The 17500-nt window shown below is 46.7% G+C and overlaps 1 protein-coding gene across 1 annotated transcript in view; it reads right to left on the bottom strand.

Moving 5' to 3' along the window:
* Nucleotides 1-17500, bottom strand: part of LOC135204542 (zinc finger protein 420-like) — a 96656-nt gene that overhangs the window by 67289 nt on the left and 11867 nt on the right. Inside the window, exon 2 of the mRNA XM_064234706.1 lies at nt 8516-8608. The gene's annotated coding sequence lies outside the window, so the exon portion shown is untranslated. The remainder of the gene's footprint in view (nt 1-8515; nt 8609-17500) is intronic.

Raw genomic sequence — 17500 nt, 5'->3', positions numbered from 1 at the left:
AAAAAGTAATCCAAACTTCTGTGTTGTAGTCATCTTTGGTAGTGAAGGAACACCACAACTTCCTCTTCTTCAGGATACACAAGAAAAGAGATGCTAACTCTGCCGATCTGTCTCTAATAGCCTTGCCCACGCATGACAAGACCCCCAACAAGTCTTCTGTGATGTCTTCAGCAATCACTGGGCCATCTTCTATCTTCCTCACTAATGACCCGATTGTCAAATCTAAGAAGCTATATATTTCTAAAACTTTGAATAAACTCCTAGTAAGGTGATTCATTCCTAAGGACGAGAGCAAGACTTTAGCCAATGGAAAACCAGGATGCCTAATAAGGTCAACGAGGCCCGAGAAGTCACTCTGAGAAGAAGTTCCTTACTGTCATGAAATCGGTAACTCTCTTTATCAACTTGCTTGGAGGAAAAGCAAAAGAAGCTTTACCCATCTCTCTCTTTGAAGCTAACCAGAAGTCCATGTCTCTCCAAACCATCTTCGTTGATGAAGAGAGAACTAACTTGGGTAAGGCCAAACTGTCTGAAGCAGGTTCCCTCGTGAGGAAAGTTGAAGCTGGGGATACAGGCCGCAGGAAAGAAACATTTTTATCTGGAAATTTGTTGAGAAAATATCTCAACAACGCGGAATAGGAAGACAGAGACGCATCCTGTTCCTCCTCCTCCTCGTCTGAAGAGATAGGCAATAATGCCACATCTTCCATTTTGGAATGTGTTGGAGCTTTTTGCAAAAGAGACATGATATCAACCAATTGTTGTTTAAGTGGAGTGACCGAAGAATCGGGAGCTGAAGAATACGACTGAGAGTGAGGCAAAACTGCCTCAGCTGTTGGGGAAGACGGGTGCATAGCAACTGGTGCCGAATGTTCAGCCGAACAAGACCTCCGCACCGCTTCAGGAGCACTATGTCCAGAAGTCCAAGGTAAATCCAGGACAGCTCGGGATTTCAAGGCCGAAAAAACTTGCCCTGAAGGATCCGTGTTACGTTTAGCAGACACATACTGATGATCCATGCAAGGGAATGACTCTGGGCTGTCCCAGGCAGAACGAGGGAGAGGAGCCAACGAAGCAGGAGGCAACATTGCGTAACTGCCTGAATGTTGCAGACTGAAGACATCCTCTTTAGTCCTCTTAGAAGGAGGAGGAGACTTATCCATATCCTTGGACTGTCTCTTGAGGGGGCATGAAACATCTGGAAAGTGCTCATGACAACTCTTGCTGGGAGTCAAGCCATCTGACTCCGACAGATCATGAACACCAAAAGAAACCCCTTTTCCAGCGGCGCTCTGTTGACAGCTGGGGATTGCCAGCAGGTTCAACTGAGGGGGCAAATGCCGTCATTCTCCCTTAGACCTCTGGTATGTCTTCTCCCGGTATCCAAGGACCTATGGGCCGGACAGCCACCTCCTCTACACAATCACTGTGCACTGCACTAACACTAAATTGACTACCTTTCTCCATTAAGGCTTTAACAGAAGCACCAAGTTCCATCATTGTACTCACTAAAAGTTCGAACTCCATATCAAATTCTGACTCGAGGCTGCAATGGTGTTGGAATCGGAAGCCAGCCAAGCTGGAATAGGAATTAATGGTACAGTAGCAGGAAAAGAAAGGATTGAAGAAGCAACAAGAATTACAGGCAAAACAATTATGCTATCTTCTACTAATTCAACAACCTGAACATCATCTAAACTAGATTTAATTTCTGCCCTAGCAGCTGCTTTCCTCTTTCTGTTCTTATCCATCTTGTCCTGATGGGACCTAAAAATTTACCATTGCGTGTCGTCCCATTCACAACATTCAGCACAAGTGATTTCTTTCTTGCACTCTTGAACTCTACATTTACTACATCTGGTATGTGGATCATAACAAGATTTAGCTAACCTGGTCTTACAACCATCCGCACAAAACCAAACACTAGTTCTCCTAGAATCAGAAATATTTGAAAGAATGTGCTATCACAAAACAAAACACAGAATTTCACCAAGAATACACTAATGAAGGCTGCCTCAAACCACCGATGTTCACCGGGAGCCGGCAGAATACGAAATGAAGCTCTATGACAGGTTGTTCCCTATAATAAGCCCCGGTAGTGGCTGGGGGCATTCCAGCTACACTGTAACCAACGCTAACGCTACAGAAGATTTTCAATTGTTAGGCTGCCGTAGGTAGGAAGCTCTTAGCTATATAATTACTGGGTAAGTTTCATGTAAACAACAGGTTTTGGTGAGCAGTATGGAAAACTGAGGCAGAAAAGTAATACAAGGAATTACTTTTAGGCCTGGGAACAGATTGGGGGGTGGATGAGGTGGGCAAAAATGCAAAGGACCTCAGGTTTGTATAGTTAGAAAAAATACAATTTACTTTTGAAAATTGTGATTTGTTCTTACACGTAATACAAACCATCGGTCCTTTACATAAAGAAGACTCACTGAATGGTAGGAGGAATCTGATAGTCTTGTGAACAGACTGATGTTCGCCCAACCAAGATTCCCACCCTGGTCATAAGACCAAAACGAGGTTGGAGGGGGGGGGCAGTTGATCGAAGTATGAGAACTGTGAGACCAATGGCCAGACCTCTGGACCAATTCATGAGAGAGAGACAAGCATAGCCTCTTATGAATAGCAAACGAACTTATAGTCTGAAGCAAGAAGACAAATATACAAGTATTGGGTTTGTTAGGGAGGGGAATGAAAGGATGGAGCTTAGAAGAGAGGAGAATGAACAAGGAAGAGAAGCCAGTCACCCTCATTCACACCCAGTCATATGGTTACACAAGGCAAGATGCAGCTTTGTCCAGTTAGAGGAGCTGGGTAAGCTACACAACTTGTTGAGCAGCCAATATCCCGAAGGTAGAAGGAGGTGAAGGTGGTCTGGTTGGACCAAACCCCTGCCTTGTGTACCTGTGGAACTAACAAGGTCTTGCGTGTGCTCTCGGACGAAAGGTACCAATGTCGAACCTCCCTTCGGAGGGGTACACTTTCCTGATCACTTCGCGAAGCCAAAAAGAGATAGTGTTCTTGGACACCTCTTTCTTGGTCACCCAGGTGCTAACGAAGAGGCGTTGACACTCAGGCCAGAGATGGCGAGTTCTCTTCAGATAGGGCTGTAGCACTCTAACGGGACAAAATAGCATCTCGTTTGGGTCATTACCACAAAAGCCATCTAGGGAGGGGATCGTAAATGACTCGAATCTATCGTCAAGGACCATCTGAGTCTTCGCTACAAAATCCAGGATGAAATCAAGCGTAAGAGAGACCAGGAAGCTCACTACTCTCTTCGCTGATGCTAGGGCCAGCAAAAAGACAGTCTTGAGGGTCAGATCCCTGTCTGATGACTCTCAGAGAGGATCGTAGGTTTCACGAGTCAAACTCCTCAAAATGAGAGTCCAATCCCACTCAGGGGGCCTCAGTTCTCTGGGTGGGCAAGACCTCTCGAAGCTCCTCATAAGAAGAGATAATTCCATAGAAGAGGGAATAGCCACTCCTCACAGTTTCAGGACCAAGGCCAAGGCAGACCTGTAGCCCTTAACTGCTGAGACAGAGAGGAGCTTCTCTCGGCGAAGAAAGACTAGGAAGGTTGTGCCACAAGGGAATCTCTCGCAGTGCCTCAGAGAGAAGAGCCAACAGATCAGGATACCAAATGGCCAGCAGCCATTTTGCAGCCACCGGGATCATCCGAAGATTGCTGGTGACCAGCACTATGCTGATCACCTTGCAAATCAGACAGAACTGGGGAAAGGCGTAGACTTCGAGGTTGTCCCACAGATGTTGGAGCATGTCCTCTGCAGCTGCATGGGTCCTGCACGATGGAGAAGAAAACCGGAAATTTTCTCGTGCTGGGTGGCGAACAGATCCACCACTGGACGACCACATAGGTTGAACAGCCTTTCTGCCACGTTGGTTGTAGAAACCATTCAGTCCCTACCACCTGATTCTGGAGGCTGAACTTGTCTGCCACTTCATTAATTTTGCCTGGAATGTATCTGGCTGACAGCTCTACCAAGTGCGCTGCAACCCACTCGTGCACCTGCACTGTCAACTGATGCGACAGAAGAAATACTAGGCCCCCCCTGTTTGTTGACATAAGCCACCACTTTGGATACTGTGAGGGACCACAGATCCAGCCAGGAGACGGCCTGGAAAGCTGCCATAGTGGTAGCCTCCGAGGGTGTGTTGGGCCAAGTGAACAATCTTGTCTCGGGGAGAGAGAGTACATTTAGGGCCAACAGATCGGACAAGCTGCTTCCCCTTCCCGTACCTCAACAAAGGCGATTCTACTTGCCCTCAGAGAACCCTTTGCCGACCAAACAATTTGACCCAGAGCTAGTACAGCTAACTCCTGGCTTGCCTCTGCAGCACCTTCTGTCGAAGAACCTTTGGTTTACGCAGCATGAGGCAAGCCAGGAGTTAGCTGTAATAGCTCCGGGTCAACCTGTTTGGTCGGCGAAGGGTTCTCCGAGGGTAAGTAGAATCACCCCTGTCGAGGTAGAGGAGGGGGAAGCAGCTTGTCTGATCTGTTGGCCCTAAGTGTACTCTCTTGCCCCGAGACAAGATTATTCACCTAGCCCAACAACAAACCTTTGGACAATGAAGACCAAGGTAACCCCACAAAAGCTCTGGGTTCCTTCTTGACACCAGAACGACTCTAACTGCGAAGACTGGTCAGAGGGAGCTACCATCGATCTTTCCCCTAGGTCATTGTGCTGACGAATCAGCGCAATGACCTTCGCAAAAGACCTCTGAGTCTCTGGAGTGACTGCGTCTTGAGGGGAAGGACTGTCAAGTCCTTCCATGGTGAGTCTCTCCCTTGATCCTCTTCCTTCAAAGGGAAGAGCCTCGACAGACCCCCCCATGATCTCTTCAAGCCACTTTAGCGAATGACCTCTTGGGCCCTAAGACCAAACCAGGAACGTACACTCCTATGGCCAAACAGTGAGGAGAACACTTCCCACGGTTCCCCCTCATCGCGTCTCTCATCCCCGCATATCCCAAGGAAGTTGAAGGGACAGGTGAGGAAGATCCGACACTCCCGCTCGGTCTGCTAGCAGAACTAGCAGATGGAGCGGGCCATGAACGATCACCAACCCGCACTGATGATTGGCTAACGGATCTATAGGAGTGTTCTCCATGTGGAGAAGCACTCCTCCAAGGGCAGTAGCGACGCTCTCTCACGTCAGAGGAAGACCTCTTCGATGCCTGGACCGTATGGTTATATGCATGTGACCGTCAATCGGGTGAAGAATAGCATTCACCACTGTGACGAAAGCTGGTACCGTCCCCACGATGCGTCACAGTCTCTGAAGAAAAAGCCGAAAGCTCTCGAGAAGACTGAATGGGGGACTTCCTACTGGTTTCGCAGCGTGCATGGTCTGGTGGAATCGTCATGTCACCCCTGGGAGCCAAGTGATCACTAGTGAGCGATCATCAGCAAGGCATAAGACACCTGGACGACTTACCCCTTCCTCCGCATCATGCCCGAGTCGTGACGGTGAGCGGACTCAGCATCACCTACTCTAGCTGCACGATCACCTGTAGATGAGCGTGCACTCAGGGAAACTTGTGGACCAGAACCTGAGATGGTCCCAGTCCTAGAGGCAGAAACTCTAGGACTAAGTGCAGAAGAACAAACCGTAACATGAACTTTTGTGGTCCCTGCCCTGTGCACCCATGGCAGACAATGACGACAAAGACAAAGACAAGGAGGAAGACAACACCTTTCGCTTCTTCTTTGACTTCTTTGTCAACTTCCTCAGAACAGCAGTCAGATCCCACATCCAGGGTGCCACTGAGGCAGCTGTTTAAACAGCAGGCTCCAGTGCAGTATGGACCGGGGGCATCGACGCCACAGCAACACTTGCATGGTCAGGAACAGGTACAGCAACAGGCATGGGAACAGAGATGGCCAGAAGATCTAGTGGGGGCAGTGTCTGGGGTCTATCATAATTATCTGGGGGAGAGAGGACTGCATAGCCTGAAGGAGGAGGCAGAAAAGGTTCCGTCCTTGAAGTATGCGGCACCAATGACACAACCACAGAATGTTACTATGGTAAGGTGTTGGGTATACACCAGATGAGGCAGTGCCGCATACACAGGCATTGACAGAGTTGTCGTCATCCCCGCACTCGCTGCAGGAGTCACAGGAGCTGATGAAAAATGATCCATCAGCCCCTGGAGAGAAGGAGTGCCAGGCAAATTCAACTTCACCCATTCCTATTGAAAATCCCCGACCACAGAAACAGACACACCTGAGGGAGCAAAAGTCAGGTTAGTGGTGGGAACTCCTGTTCCCTTTGGGGGAGAAAGATCCCCTCAAGAGCAAGATCCCTTTCGGAGCGAACAGTAGCTCCTGAATACAGGCCCTGGTCGGCATGCCTCCCCCCTCTTCTATGCTCGACGAATCGAACAGAGACATTTCCCCCAAAAGGGAAACAGTGAGATGGGGAAGCTTACATGGATGGAGAAAGGAAGACAAAGGATTAGCCACCGACGGAGTCAACGGGGGCATGTAGTGTTCCGACGAAGCTTTGGAAGACTTCCCCCGAGATCGCTTCCTCCCCTTGTATCTCCCCCACTGCTCTGCTGACCAAGAGATACAAGTATCACAAGTACTATCTAGAGAACACTCACGCCCTCGGCACTTTATGCAGAGGACATGATGGTCCACTTCCACTTTGGAGTGGAAACTACCACACTTTCTACCCACCACTCCAGGGCAAATGCATTGCAAGAAGGAGGGCAACAAGGCTTATCTGAGTTTTGGGTTTGCATGATAAAAGCAAACAACAAAACACAATTATTCACAAAGACACAACAAAGAAAGGTCTCACAATTCTCGATGACAGAGAGAGCTGAGAGCATGTCTGCACACAACGGCAGCTGAAAGCAAAGTGGAATGTTTACATCTGGTCAGGCAGGACTCCCGACTAGCGAACAAGCAGTAACTGCCCAACTACCTTGTTGTTATTCTCTTACAACCGATTGCCAGCCTTCACTGAAAGTAATTACTTATGTAAAGGACCGAGGGTTTGTATTACATGTAGGAACAAACTTGGGATCTACTTTAAGCCAAGAGGGAGGATATGAGGCCGAAATGGACAGTAGGATAAAAGCTGTGTTGGGGAAGTGGAGAGAGGTAGCTGGAGTAGCATGTGATAAGAAAGTTCCAAACAAGCTAAAAGTCAAGATCTATAGCACAGTGACAAGACAAGTGTTAATGCATGGATCAGAAACATGGCCTCTAAGAAGAAAACAGGAAGTAAAGCTTGAGAGAACAGAGATGAGAATGCTGAGGTGTATTATGGGAATATCAGTGATTGAGATTTTGGAAAATGATGAAATAAGAAAAAGGGCAGGCTTACTAAAGATGACAGAGGTGATAAGAGAGACACGATTGAGATAGTACAGGCATGTGTTGAAGATGGGGAGGGAGTGAAGAGGGCTTGTGAGGAGCCTGTTGGAGGAAGAATATCGAGAGGGACACGGAGAATTAGATGGCGAGATAAAATGAAGGAAGATATGGAGGGAAGAGGTTTGGTGGAGGATGATGTCTTTAATAAGAGGCAGTGGAGAAGGCACATCAGGCAACTGAACCCTTAACATAGAGATAACAGGGGGAAAGATCCTTCTTGAGGTCTCTTTTCTGCATTGGAGACTAGAGTCTTTCAAAGAAAATGGAGGCTATTTTGTAAAGGTCTGAGAACTTAGGATTCATGGCAGTTGCATCAAAGGATCAATTCAAGGATGAAGCTGTTTAGTGGGTGGAAAAAAAGACTGCTATCTAAAAAATCTCAATGGTGTGGACAAGAGACGAGAACCAGCTGACTAGAAATAGCACAAGTGGACAAAGCAGAAGAGGGACTAGCAAGAAGGCTCTTTTATATCGTGGAGAAAAACCATAAATGAACACTAAACTCTAAATGAAGCCTCCACTATCATTTAATTCACCAAGAAATCAAGTGACACAATACACCCTTTGGCTTATTAATTTGCTCAAAGTTTTGATTTGCTACTCATTAGTTGCTGGCACCAAGACCAATACCTAGAAACTTTATGACATGGACAAAATAAGGATTCTCTGGATATAAATGTTTATGTAAGATTTCAGATGCAGAAGACTACGTTTCAACAGACCCTGGCCCCATTTAACTATCAGTTATTAAGCCTTGGCAGGCCCCATCTACCCATGAGCTACATCTGTGAAAAGCAATATTATGCTTCACACATTGTTTGATAAATTACTAATCAAAATGTTATTCTCACTCTGGTGTCATTTCTAATCAGATTATTTGTACTTTTTGGTATGTTGACATTTAAAACAGTGTCTCTGTAACATTTGAAAACTGGCGAAAATTTAATTCAGTGCATCGTGAATAACTGACAGACTGGCTTTTGAACAATGTGTTTGTGTCAAAAATTACTAAAGATTCAACAAAGCTTATATCAAATACTACATATAATTAAGGGCCATTCTCTCTAACTGCAATTACTTCACTTTTATATCACTTACCTAGAGTATATTTTTGAGGAAAATTAACTCGATGCTAAAGAAAACACGTTCCTTCGCAGATTATCAGAGATCATCCATAACAACACAGGTTATCTGTGGCAAAAAAATGTGATCTCCATCAGCACATAGATGTTTTCTATACACAATACAGTATCAATGAGACTTGCAGACTCAATGCAAATGTTAGAATAATGCAGAGCAAAACATGTGTGAAAAAATCTAATGTTTCTGGGTACTTCCACATTAACATAAACTAAAAATATGACATTTAAAATTTTTTTACTTTCACATAAACATTACAAAATAAAAATATATTGCAGAACTAGTCTAAAGCTTTATTTGCAAAGGTTTGCATATACACCACTTAAAAAAAAAGTACAATAATCCTGCAAGTAGATATATAAAGTAGCATTCTGGGTTTAGTTATAATCTAGTACAAAATAAAAAAATGACTAATTTAAGTAATTTGTATTTTTGCTAACATACAAACCTGAGGTTTTTACAAATGGAAATAATTTCAGCAGAACTAGAAACTGGTATCCAATACAGTCATACCCCTACATACGAAAGTCCCTACATACAAAAAATCCAGGTTACGAAGGCAAAGACGAAGATTTTATTGCTTCTGTGTACGAAAATAATTCAGGTTGCGAAAGGGTAAAGTCCGAGATTCGCCGGGGCCGCTGAGAACAATTTCAAAACTCTCATGCCGCCAACTCAGTAGACTCGCCACCATCCTCCCACTCTCCCATTGGTTCCTGATGTTAGTTACTGCCGTAAGATCCTGCTCTCCTATTGGTCAGCATCTATCCCATCATGCATCTACGTAAGGGAGTTCCTCGACCATTTCGTTTCGGCAGCGTTATCGTACACGTGGAATTCGTTTGTTAACATAAATTCGTGTTAGTGATTTTGCTTTCGTTGTACTGTAAGTTACTTTATCGTGTTGTTTGTGAACTTAATTACTTAGGTTATTAGCCATGGGTCCCAAGAATGTTGCCGAAGTTCACGGAAAGAAGAGGCTGGGAAGAATAATAGAGTCGGAGGCATTAATTCAAAGTTCTGGGAAGGGTTTGCATTATTGCCAGTCTCCTTCCTCCCCTTCCTAGAGGAAGGAGTGGGATTGCTTCTATGATTCTGATAAGAAAAATAGAAAAAAGCTCCAAGTGCAAGCTTACCACATCAATTGCTCGACCAGCCAGGGTAAGTTCGAGTCCTATCCACAGCCTGAAAGAAGAGGAGTAGAAGGACGAGGAGGGTAAGGTGGAGAGGTCAGTCACTCTCGCATCCTTCTTACCTCTAGAACTGCACACCATAGGCAAGATGCAATTTGTCCTCTTGAAGGAGCCGGGTAAGCAAACACAACCTTTGAGCATCGACCACCAGTCCAAGGAAAAGATTTGGAGAAAGACGTGTCATTGGACACTTCTGCATTGGCAGTCAGAAGTGGATAAAGGCATTGACACTCAATGAAGGGTGCCAATCCTTCATACAACAATAGAACAATGTAATAACTGATCTGGATCCACCAATACAAAGTCCACCGTGTAGGAGATTATGAAGGACTCTGACTCGTCAACAGATGCCAACTGATTGCACTGTCCTGCATCCGAGACTTAGACAAAAGTCACAATGTGACACCCACTTTTTGAAGGGTTATGCTGAACAATGTAGAGAGACGAGATGATGATTCTCACGAAGTATGTGCACATTAGATGAGAGTAAACTGCCTTCTATAGACCAAGGTCCTTGTGATGGCAAGACACTAAGTTTCTTATCAGTAGTTGACTCTCAACCAAGGAGAAACAATACTATATTACTAGTGAATGACTGAGGTGCATGTGGACCTACGTCTTCATCGCTGAATTGAGAGAAGTAAACAAGGGGCCTGTGGTGGCCAGTATTTGCACCAGTGTTGCCAAAGGTAACAGGTAACTCATTTGACTAGTTTTTACCTGGAGCATTGGTAACGCTGACAATTAAAATTACCCACTTAGCGGGTAAATATGTAGGGATATAGTTCAGGTTGGTCAGTGACCAGGGCTAAAATCACAAATTTTGGAAGTAAATTATATTTTTCCTAACTATACAAACCTGAGGTCCTTTACATAAGGAATTACTTTCGGCATAGCTGGAATTACGGCCTTTAAATTCTTGAACAAGGTGGTTAGGCAGTAACTACCGTGTGGCAGGCGGGTGGGCTAGCCTGCCCAGATGTAAACACTCCATTTTGCCTTTCGGCCCAGGTTCAGATTGAGGGGTGGCATGAGGTGGGCATGTATGTAAAGGACCTCAGGTTTGTATAGTTAGGAAAAATGCAATTTACTTCCAAAATTGTGATTTGTTCCAAAACAATATACAAACCCTTGGTCCTTTACATAAGGAAGCCTCACTGATTGGTGGGAGGAATATGAGTGAGCCTCTAGAACTGACTGGGCTACTCCTCCTGGTCGTAAGAGCGAGGAGGGGAGCCCTGCCTCTGACAACTTGATTGGAGTATAGGAGCTGCATGATCAAGAGTTAGACTTCTGGGCCTTTTCGAAATGAGTGAGGAATTGTAACTCATCCGAAAATGGACTGTGAAGAATATTTAGAGTTGGAGGCATTAATGCAAAATTCTGGGAAGGGTTTGCATTATTGCCAGTCTCCTTCCTCCCCTTCCTAGAGGAAGGAACAGGATTGTATCTATGATTCTGATAAGAAACATAAAAAGGATGCTCTATGTGTAAGCTTACTGCATCAATCGCCCGAGCAGCCAGTGTAAATTCGAGTCCTATCCTCAACCCGAAGGAAGAGGAGTGGAAGGACGAAGTGGGGAAGGTGCATCCAAAGGTGAGCTGCAACTTGTCCTCTTGATGGAGCCAGGTAAGCAAACACAACCTGCAAGCATCCACCATCGGTCCAAGGAAATGAAGTTCCAAGGACCTGTGGGCAGGCCCGAAGGGAAAGATAAATATGGTCGCAAGGAGACCTTATCTATCTTCAAGTCCGACATATTCTTTGGAGTGATGACGAGTACCCATCCACTGAACTATCCAACTGCAGAGAAGTCTCTCACGGTCTCATAATACTTGGAGAAAGACGTGTCATCGCACACTTCTGCAATGGCAGTCCGTGGCGGATAAAGACACCGACACTCCATGATGGGTGTCGATCCTTATGGGTACAGCAACACGCCAATAGGACAAAGTAATGACTGATCTGGATCAACCAATACAAAGTCCACAGCATAGCTCATGACGATCTCGGACTCTTCAACAGCTGCCGACTGACTGCGCTCAGTGTGAGGTGAACAGTCATGCATCCGAGACGTAGTCACATGACACCTTTTGAAGGGTCATGCCAAGAAACCATACAAATCGTCTATCTTGTTCACCACCGATGTTGGGAGACAAGATGATGATTCTCTCAAGGCATGCGCCCATCAGACGATAGTCAATTGCCTTCTAGAGACCAAGGTTCCTGATGGCAAGACAGTAGTTCTCATAGTAGTTGAATCTCAACTAAGGAAAAACAATACTATATGCCAGTGAAAGACTAAGGTGAATGCGGACCTACGTCTTCACAGCTGAATCAAGAGAAGTTAACTTTTAAGATTCTGAACATAGAAAAAGTCCCATCGATGACACCAACCAGTGAAGACGGCTTTAAACCCTGTTGTTTTACAGAGAACTGAAAATGCTAAACCGCTATTTCATTGCTGTTCAGTGAGAAGTCGGAGTTTGCAGTGAAAGCAGAGTGTCTTTCAATAATGAAAACCCAGGGATTGTACTGCCGTAAGAACCGCTTCTCATGGGCTGGATCAGGGAGAACATTTCTATTTACTTTGGAAGTAGGGCTGGCAGCGCGGGGAACAGGCGAAGTCTTCTGTTATTCATCTACAATTCGGGGTGAACAAAGAATAATTGTACACCTGCGAATTACGAGATGGATTTTAGAAGACAAACTCAGATTGTCTGAAGAAATCATTCTGCATCATCGCAGGGGCAGATGCGATGAAGCGGAAGACTAGGCTACAGACTTCTGTTACCGTGAGGTACAGAAAGATGATAACGAGTCTAGTGAGATATCTGTCTGAAAATTCTTGCAACGGCAAAAGCAATGCAGGAGAGATGGTCATACACATATGCAAAAATTCCAGCCAACCAGAGACCTAAGTGTGATTGCCAGGCAGAGATTCAATTCGGTAGTCAATCATCGCAGAGGAGGAGAGACAATGCCCGACCAAACTATCTCGGAAAGCCAGCCGTACTGGCTGAGGCAGCAGGCAGGCAGGCAGCCCATACACCGCTGGCTCTCGCTAACTTGTCATCCTGAGTTGCCAGGTAATCCATTCCATGAAGGAATGCTTTCAGCTAGAACCATCGAGGACAAGAAAAATACGCTCAAGCATTTGGATTTTAACCGAAACGGATTTTGGTGAATGCAAACGATATGGTGTTTTTGTAAACTATACCACTAGTATCTCAAAATCAAAACCGGTAACTCTTGGGAGGCTTGCAAGGCAGTCCTGAGTTGTAGTTCAATTAAGAGAAGATACTATTCATCTCAGTCACATACCCATAAAGTTGACTACTATTCGGACAATTCAACTGATAACAGAAGCATGTCGTGAGAGAAATATATGTAGTATATTTGTAGGTTCCTGTACATCGACCTCCAGCCTAAATTCTCTTCCATTTGAGGAACAAGAATAAGGACTGGAAGCAGACTTCCTTCATTTTCTAATGAAGAGAGCAAAGGTGGGGTTTTCCCAAAGGAAAACTTCTACGGTGATAACAGGATACTGAAGACAACTAGTTCAAGCCGAACTGGATGTTCCCAAAACCGTAGCACTGGAGAGGCATTCAAACTCTCGGTGCTATCCATCCTGAACGGATTGACGTATGTTTGGTAAGATCCTAGGATTGAACCAAAAACAGTCCTTCCGGCGGGTTCGAATTCCGAAGGAGTGAAACTCCACCGAATTCCTCTTATTTCCTTGTTTTTCTTTCTATTATAAACCAGAAAAGTAAGGAAGGGAAAAAAAGAGAGGAGGATTGATTGTTATTGACCGTTCGATCCCGGGGGTGACCGCGTACTGAGGCGACGGACCATCAGGTCCATCCAGGCTGAGCGGACCCCCCCCGACCCCCCCCCCCCCCCCCCCCCCCCCCCCCCGATATTCTTCCTTTGGCAGCAGTACTTCCTTCGAACACTAGAAATTCCAGGGATTAATGGATTAGCGAGACTCCTGAGTTCGTAATAACAATTACCGGGAAAGTCTGTCTCAACAGTGTGTTTGGAAATTACAAGAAAACCAAAACACTCCAAGACGCCAGAAATTCCAAGGAATTCGAGCATTCGGCGAGATTCCCAATTATCATAGTAATAATTATCAGGAATTCTCATGTCACCCACTCTGGACTGTCATCTCACCCAAGTGTTTGCAGATCATGAAGACAAAAACACTCGGAGAGTGCTAGAAATTCTGAAGAATTTTAAGCGCTCGGTGAAACCCCCCAAATTTTGTCAGACGATCATCGGGTGGTGGTCCTCCCGATTCCCGTAGAAATCGAGGAGGAATGGGCAAGATCCTTCCTCAACGACGTGGACTTACAACCGGAAGGCCCCAAAGGTCCCTCTAGGAACGCAGTCCATGACGCGGAATCCTACGGAGAATGCTCTGTAGGATCCCTCCCATTCCCGTCACAGCCATAGGAAGAGAGGGAATGGGGGAGGAAGACTGGACGCTCTCGCTCGCCTTGCCAGCAGAACTAGCAGTCGGAGAAGTGAATCATGAGCAGCCATCAACCTACGGTGATGGCTGGTCCGAGAGTCTAGGAAAACGTTACCGTACAGAGAAAATGTTTTCCCGAGGAGGGTTGCAAAACTTGTACTGTAGGCGAAACGTCTGCCGCCACCGTAATCGTCATCTGGGTGGGGATGAGTGTGCACCTGACAGGAGAGAGTCGAAACCATCCTCCAACACGTCCCAGTCCTCGTCGAGGCCGAAACCTCTCAAGAGGACCGAAGGGGAGCCCACACCAGTCTCTGCGTGCGTGGTCCAGGGGGACCGTCATGTGAACAGCAGTGATGGTCCCTCCGTGAGTCTAGGAAAGCATCATTGTCCTCACCAGCCCCCACGATCTCCTCCAACCACTTGAGCATATGATCTGTTCAGTCCCATCACGGTCACTCCTGTCAGCCTCATTCCTCCCAGTGTAGCCCAAGGAGGTTGAAGGGACAGGTGTGGGAGACCTGACGCTCCTACCCTGCCTACTAGCGGAACCAGTAGGCTGGGAGGACTGCAGGTGATCACCAACCAGCAGTGGAGATCGAGCTGCAGGTCTGGACCAGCAGTCTCCTTGTGGAGAAGCGCTGGACCGAGGACAGAAACGTCGGTCTCGTGCGTCAGGGGAGCTGCTACAAGCTCTCCTACCCTGCCTACCAGAACCGGTAAGCTGGGAGGACTGCAGGCAATCGCCAACCTGCGGTGGCAATCGAGCCGCAGGTCTGGACCAGCGGTCTCCTTGTGGAGAAGTGCTGGACCAAGGATGGTAGCGTCGGTCTCATGTGTCAGGGGAGCTGCTACCAGTCGTGGGAGGGACGGTCGGGTGACTGGTAGTGTCCACTAATGCGGTGAGAGCGAGCACTGTCCTCTCTACGCACCACGGTACCAGGTGGTGACCGGGGGGGACCTCTTCCCAGCCTCGCCACGTGAATGGTCTGGTGGGAACGTCACGTCAACCCTGGGTACCGGACAATCGCTGCACGAGTGATTGCCGGTCTGGTGAGAGTCACCTGAGCGACTCTTACCATCCTTCCGCTCCGTGCCTCGGTCCTTGTCACAGACACCAGAGTCCACTATAGGTTCTTAATTATAATAAACAAAAAGAATTCAACACCAACAGTTGAAACTGGGGATACAAATATAGAAAGAAACACAAACAGAACAAAAGCTTATTTACAAGCTTACTAATAATGATAAATGCAGAATGGTTTCTCCTACTTACATAACAAAAATGAACTCTTACAGTTTGTGAACTGGGGAAACAGTGAGGTAATGAAATACTTGCTGGCCAGTTTTGCAGCTGTCGAAAAGCAATGCTCAAAGCGACGGCTTCACCAAGGAGAGCTGTATAACTATAGATGTCTTCTTGACTCCGTACTGCAGAAAACAATGTCTATTCTTGACACTCGAAGGGCAGGTTACTCCTCAAAACCAACTTGTAGGACGTATCTTCTCTGAAGGCTTGCTCAATGTCAGAAAATATGTCGCTCACTTTCTGACTGGATGACTTGACTTGAATTTGATCCTACTCTTGTGCGCCTTCTTCCTCTCTTATCCCTCATCTCTTCCTTCTTCTCTTATCTCTCTCTGATGATCTCTCACTAATGATCTCTGCTGATCTCTCTTACTTCGTCAGTCATTATATATATATATATATGATATATATATATATATATATATATATATATATATATATATATATATATATATATATATATATATATATATATATATATATATATATATATATGACGATCTGGGGCGGGGCTGAAGGGGGCGGAGCATAACAGCAAACGTCACAGACTCCCGAGACGACAAGAAAGTTTTAGAAGGATCTCAACGATATGTTGCATCATAATACGTGTCGTTTTTGACGACGTGATGGCGCGTGTTGCGTTCCACAACACACCTGGCGAATGCCTCCTGGCTGCAGATTTACTCGAAGAAGATGCATTTTCCTTTCCTTAATTTATCATTCTTTGCTATAAAGCGATTACTATGAGTCCTGATGGTGAACGTACTCAGCAGTCTGGACCTTGACTGCATGGTCACCTATAGGTGACCATACACTCAGTGACGCTCATGAGCGAGCGGCCGAGACGGTTCCCAGTCCGTAGCTGGAACCTCTGGAGCAGGGGGAGGAGGTACCAGCGGTGGCTGGTACCTCCACGGTCCCCGTCTTCTCCCCTGAGGAGGGAGAGACGGGCACCGTTCCCGGAGAAATGGGAGGACCAGCGGAAGACCCACCTGTCTCACCAGAGCGAGACAGACCCTTAAAAGTCCCTGTGCGAGACTTCTGGGGGGGGGAGGGGGGGGGAGGCCACGAAGATGATGACGACATCTTCTTCATCTTTTTCGCCAACTTCCTGAGCGTCACCGAGTGTATGGTCACCTATATGTTCTCCCATCCAGGAAGGGTCTGTGGCGGCTGCCAAAGCAGCAGGTCCCAGCGCGACCTGGGAAGGAGGACCTGACGGAGCAGCAGTGGAGAGAACACTTCCTCGAGGAGGGTTACGAAACTCGCATGGCAGGCAAAGCATCTGCCACCACCGAAACTGGTCGGTCGCGCGAAAATGACCGTCATCTGGGTGGGGCTGAGCGTGCACCTGACAGGAGACAGCTAATACCGTCCTACAACTCGTCCAAGTCCTCGCCGAGGCCATAACCTCTCAAGAGGACTGGATGAGCAGCCTCCACCGGTCTCCACGGGAACATCATCATATCAACCTTGGGTACCGGATGATCGCTGTGCGAGCAATTGCCGGTCTGGCGAGAGTCACCTAAATGACTCTTACCATCCTTCTGCTCCGTGTCTGGGTCCTGATGGTGAGCATACTCAGCAGTCTGGACCTTGGCTGCACAGTCACCCATAGGTGACCGTACACTCGGTCTCGTGAGCAGCTGAGACAGTTCCCGGTCCGGAGGTGGAACCTCTGGAGCTGGGAGAGGAGGTACCAGTGGTGGCTGGTACCTCCATGGTTCCCATCTTCTTCTTCCCTGAGGAAGGAGAGAGGGACCCCGTATCGGAGGAACGGGAGGACCACCAGCGGAAGACCCACCTATCCCACCGGAGTGAGACAGACCCTTAGAAGTCCCGTGATGAGACTTCTTAGTGGGGAGACCACCTTCTCTTCTACGGCAAAGAGTCTTAGGAGTCGAAGGGGTGGAGACATGAAAATATGATGAGCTCAGAGAGGAGGATGACGACATTT

The sequence above is a fragment of the Macrobrachium nipponense genome, chromosome 47, assembly GCF_015104395.2.
Source record: "Macrobrachium nipponense isolate FS-2020 chromosome 47, ASM1510439v2, whole genome shotgun sequence".
In the NCBI taxonomy this organism is placed as follows: domain Eukaryota; kingdom Metazoa; phylum Arthropoda; class Malacostraca; order Decapoda; family Palaemonidae; genus Macrobrachium; species Macrobrachium nipponense.
The sequence above is the reverse complement of the archived record's forward strand: the minus strand, read 5'-3'. Positions and strand labels throughout refer to the sequence as shown.